The sequence below is a fragment of the Rhinoraja longicauda genome, chromosome 37 (genome assembly GCF_053455715.1).
Source record: "Rhinoraja longicauda isolate Sanriku21f chromosome 37, sRhiLon1.1, whole genome shotgun sequence".
Lineage (NCBI taxonomy): Eukaryota > Metazoa > Chordata > Chondrichthyes > Rajiformes > Arhynchobatidae > Rhinoraja > Rhinoraja longicauda.
The window spans coordinates 3,559,673-3,565,182 of record NC_135989.1 but is presented as its reverse complement, the minus strand read 5'-3'; the positions used below and the strand labels follow the sequence as shown (position 1 = coordinate 3,565,182).

The window sequence follows — 5,510 nt, the reverse complement described above, 5'->3', positions numbered from 1 at the left end:
CGATGACATGGCCAACGACATCACAAACAAGACTAGTTGATGGCTCGTGAAGCCTTAATCCTCCAGAATCCACTCAAATCCCAAGGAAATGAAAATTCAACCGAACAGCAATGTACACTAAAGCTAGGTATAAAAAGATCTCAGTTCATGCAGTAGGTTGGCTTGCCTTGGTGGACTTCTCTTTATCAGAGTATCGGTCGGAAGCACCAAGATCTCCGGGGCTGGCAGCAGTAACTAAGGTGTCCGATGGACGATGACTCTCAGAGTAGCTCGGCCTTCCCCTTGGCCCTGGTTGTCCTCGACCTTGCCCCCAGGGTCCAGCAGGAGACGGTGGAGTGGCTGATGGGCCGGATCGAGGCTCCGAGTTCCTCGGGCGGGGCGGAGCTGAAGGTGAAGATGGTGGAGCGGTCGGAGGCCAAGGGGACGGTGCTGCTGGTGGGGGCCACGCTGGAGAGGCTGCTGCACGGGGCCGAGGAGGCCGCCCTGGTCAAGACCTACCAGGACGGCAGCCTGCGGCCTTTCAGCTTCGCCGACCGCGCCAGCTTCCGCGAGACGGAGACCGAGCTCCTGACCACGGCCGAGATGCTGTACATCATCAAGCAGCAGCTGGACAACCTGAAGGCCCGGGAGGACGAGCAAATCCCAGGGGACCTGAGGCCCAGGCTCCAACCGGGCAAGCCCATCTTCGAGGTCCTGTGGAAGACCAAGCTGTTGACCAAACTCTACCCCATGCACAACCGCGAGGAGCTGGAGAAGCTGAAGACCCTGTGGAGGAACCGCAGCTACCTGATTGACCAGCCGGTGCAGGCCCTGAGGAACTACTTTGGCGAGTCGGTGGCGCTGTACTTTAGCTTCCTGGGCTACTTCACCTGGGGCCTGGCCTTCCGAACGCTGCTGGAGCTGTTCTTCTACGTCACCAAGCTGAAGGACTACGGCGGCTGTCTCGTCTGCGCCCTGTACAACATGCTGTGGTCCACCGTCTTCCTGGAGGGCTGGAAGCGTCGCAGCTCCGAGCTGACGTTCAAGTGGGGCACCCTGAGGCAGATGGAGAGCTTCGACACTGTGCGGGCCGCCTACGAGGACCGGCTGGGCGCGGGCCCGGTCCGCGAGCCGGCCGCCCTGGACCGCCAGCGGAGCATCAAGATGGCGTTCAGATCGGTCCCGTTCCTGGTGGGGAGCCTGGGAGTCAGCGTGGCCCTGATCGTGATGTTCATCAAGGCCGACAAGAGGGCCAGGGAGATGGATGCCAAGGAGCTGTCCGTGCACAGCCTGCTGTTGACCTACATGCCCATCCTGGTCTACAGCATCACGGTGGAAGTTCTCAACAGGGTCTACCTCTTCCTGGCCAAGGTGGTGACGGAGTTGGAGAACCACCGACTGCAGTCCACCTACGAGAACCACCTGATCGCCAAGGTCCTCATCTTCTACCTGATCAACAACTTCGGCATGCACTACTACGTGGCTTTCTACCTGAAGGACTTGAAGCTGCTGGCGGACATCCTCTCAGCCCAGCTCCTGGTCCACCAGGTGGTGGGGCAGCTCTTTGACAACCTGCTGCCCTACTCTGTGACCTCCTTCCGGCTCTTGAGGCTGAGCAAGGGCCTGCCGGCGGCCAACCCGGGCCTGCAGCTGATCGAAGCCGAGGCCAACCTGCGGGACTCCAAGGACGGCATGCTGGAGGACTACCTGGAGCTGTTCATCAAGTTTGGCTACGTCTCGCTCTTCTCCAGCGTGTACCCGCTGGCCGGCTCCTTCAGCTTCCTCAACAACCTGCTGGGCATCAAGCTGGAGAGCATGAAGTTCGGCAAGGTCCTCCAGCGCCAGTTCCCCGTCCCCTCGTCCAACATCGGCGCCTGGCGAGTGGCCTTCGAGTACCTCACCACCCTGGCCATCATCACCAACTGTGGCCTGATCAGCATGTCGCCGGAGTTCCGGAACCTCTTCTCCGACCTTCCCGACCTCCACTACTTCCTCCTGGCGGTGGCCCTGGAGCACGGGTTCTTCGGCATGCAACGGGTGCTCCGCATGGCTGTCCCGGAGATCCCGGCCGACATGGAGATCAAGCTCAACAAGATCGAGCTGGAGTGCAGAAGGGCCATGTTCAACAACGAGTCGTGCCGATGAGCGGCCCTTCAGAAGTATCTAAACAACCCTCAGAATCATTAAAGCAATCCTCTTTTAGTTCAGCATTTTAGTCCAGCATCTGGCCCGCATCTGAATTTAAAAGAGAGTTCGATACTCTAGGGGCTAGCGGAATCAAGGGATATGGGGAGAAGGCAGGCACGGGTTACTGATTGGGGATGATCACCCATGATCACAATGAATGGCGGTGCTGGCTCGAAGGGCCGAATGGCCTCCTCCTGCACCTATTTTCTATGTTTTTTCTATGTTTCTAACTCGTGTCAAGTCAAGTTTATTTGTCACATACATATACAAGATGTGCAGAGAAATGAAAGTGGCAATGCCTGCGGATTGTGCTAAACTACAAACAGAATAGAAAATATTTCTACATTTCTCCTGAACATCATCCTTCAAAGATAGGCAAAGAATTGCTGGAGTAACTCAGCGGGTCAGGCAGCATCTCTGGAGAGAGGGAATAGGTCTGATCAGAACTCGTCTGAAGAAGGGTCCCAACTTGAAACGTCGCCCATTCCTTCTCTCCTGAGTTGCTGCCTGTCCCGCTGAGTTACTCCAGTGAACTGCTGAGCTATTCCAGCATTTTGTGTCGATCTTCGGCATAAACTAGCATCTGCAGTTCCTTCCCACTCAACATCCTTCAAAGTTGGCCTTTACTACATTTTAAAGGCCCCATCTTACACCTTTTCTTTTGTCCCAGTGTTCCCCGCTCCTCCTTGTACTCTCCGCTCTCCTTAGTTTTTAATTTAGAGACACAGTATGGAAACAGGCTCTTGGGCCCAACGTGCCCATGCCGACCCGTTCACCAGTTCTATCCTGCACACTGGGAACAATTTACAGAGGGCCAATTAACCTACAAACCTGCACGTCTTTGGAGTGTGGGAGGAAACTGGAGCACCCGAAGAAAACCCAAACAGGTCACGGCTAGAACGTACAAACTCCGTACAGACAGCACCCATAGTCGGGATGGAACCCGGGTCTCCAGCGCTGTGAGGCAGCAACTCTACCATGGATAGAAAATTGGTTGACAGACAGAAAGCAAAGAGTGGGGATAAATGGGTCCCTTTCAGAATGGCAGGCAGTAACTAGTGGGAATACAGGAATACAGAGCTTTATTTGTCATTCGGTACCGAGGTACCGAACGAAATTACATTGCAGTCACACACAACAACAAAAAAGAACACAAGACACATGACCCCAACACAAACATCCATCACAGTGACTCCAAACGCCCCCTCACTGTGATGGAGGCAACAAAACTTCCACTCTCTTCCCCACGCCCACGGACAGACAGCTCGTCCCCGACCGACCCGCACAGTCCCCGCAAGGGGATGGGAGTCCCCGCGGCCGAGCCGCACCGGGCGCTGAAAAGTCCCGCGGCCGAGCCGGGCGATTGAAGGCCCCGCGACCGAGCCGCACCGGGCGCTGAAAAGTCCCGCGGCCGAGCCGGGCGATTGAAGGCCCCGCGACCGAGCCGCACCGGGTGCTGAAACGTCCCGTGACCGAGCCGGGCGATGGAAGGCCCCGCGGCCGTACCGTGCGCTGCTAAGTCCCGCGGCCGAGCTGCACCGGGCGATGGAAGGCCCCGCGGCCGAGCCGCACCTGGCGCTGAACCGTCCCGCGGCCGCGCCGGGCGATGTTAGGTCCCGTGGCCGAGTCGCACCAGCGGTGTAAAGTCCAGCGGCCGAGCCGCACCGGGCGATTGAAGGCCCCGCGGGCGATGGAAGGCCCGCGGCCGAGCCGCGCCCCGCGCTGTGAGGAAGAGACCTAAAAAGGAAAAGTTTCCCCCACCACCCCCACCCCACCCCCCCCCCCCCCCCCCCCCCCCCCACACATACACAGCCAAAAAACAAAAACAAAAACCATCCCACACACAACAAAAAAAAGGAAAGAAGACAAACAGACTGCCAGCGAGCCGCAGCCGTTAGGCGCCGCCACACGTGACCATAGGGTACCGCAAGGCTCGGTGCTGGGACCGCAGTGACTAGTGGGGTACCGCAAGGCTCGGTGCTGGGACCGCAGCTATTTACAATATACATTAATGACTTGGATGAAGGGATTAAAAGTACCATTAGCAAATTTGCAGATGATACAAAGCTGGGTGGTAGTGTGAACTGTGAGGAAGATGCTATGAGGTTGCAGGGTGACTTGGACAGGTTGTGTGAGCGGGCGGATGCTTGGCAGATGCAGTTTAATGTGGATAAGTGTGAGGATATCCACTTTGGTGGTAAGAATAGGAAGGCAGAGTATTATCTGAATGGTGTCGTTAGGAAAAGGGGACGTACAACGAGATCTGGGTGTCCTAGTGCATCAGTCACTGAAAGGAAGTATGCAGGTACTACAGGCAGTGAAGAAAGCCAATGAAATGTTGGCGTTCATAACAAGAGGAGTTGAGTATAGGAGCAAAGAGGTCCTTCTGCAGTTGTACAGGGCCCTAGTGAGACCGCACCTGGAGTACTGTGTGCAGTTTTGGTCTCCAAATTTGAGGAAGGATATTCTTGCTATTGAGGGCGTGCAGCGTAGGTTTACTAGGTTAATTCCCGGAATGGCGGGACTGTCGTATGTTGAAAGACTGGAGCGACTAGGCTTGTATACACTGGAATTTAGCAGGATGAGAGGGGATCTTATCGAAACGTATAAGATTATTAAGGGGTTGGACACGTTAGAGGCAGGAAACATGTTCCCAATGTTGGGGGAGTCCAGAACCAGGGGCCACAGTTTAAGAATAAGGGGTAGGCCATTTAGAACGGAGATGAGGAAAAACCTTTTCAGTCAGAGAGTTGTAAATCTGTGGAATTCTCTGCCTCAGAAGGCAGTGGAGGCCAATTCCCTGAATGCATTCAAGAGAGAGCTAGATAGAGCTCTTAAGGATAGCGGAGTCAGGGGGTATGGGGAGAAGGCAGGAACGGGGTACTGATTGAGAATGATCAGCCATGATCACATTGAATGGTGGTGCTGGCTCGAAGGGCCGAATGGCCTCCTCCTGCACCTATTGTCTATTGTCTATTGTCTACCACTACGCCACCTTGTGATTTTATAGGAATACAACACTTCTTTGCCTCCAAATCCGAAGGTTGCAGGTTTGAGATCCACTCCAGGGATCTGGACACGCCAAACCTACTGACACCAGGAGCTGCGCCAGAGACCCGTGCTCGATGCTGCCCCCTGGTGCTATCCGTGCGCCGTTGGCACCTTCCTATGTGACCATGTGTTTAGTTTAGAGATACAGCGCGGAAACAGGCCCTGTCGACCCACCGGGTCCGCGCCGACCTGCGATCCCCGCACACTAACACTATCCTACACCCACCAGGAACAATTTTTACATTTACCAAGCCAATTAACCTACATACCTGTACGCCTTTGGAATGTGGGGG

General features: G+C 55.7%; 1 pseudogene; it reads left to right on the top strand.

Annotated features, from left to right (window-relative positions):
* The first annotated feature begins 246 nt into the window (after window positions 1-246).
* On the top strand, window positions 247-2,124 carry LOC144610683 (anoctamin-10 pseudogene; annotated as a pseudogene).
* Window positions 2,125-5,510: the final 3,386 nt, after the last annotated feature.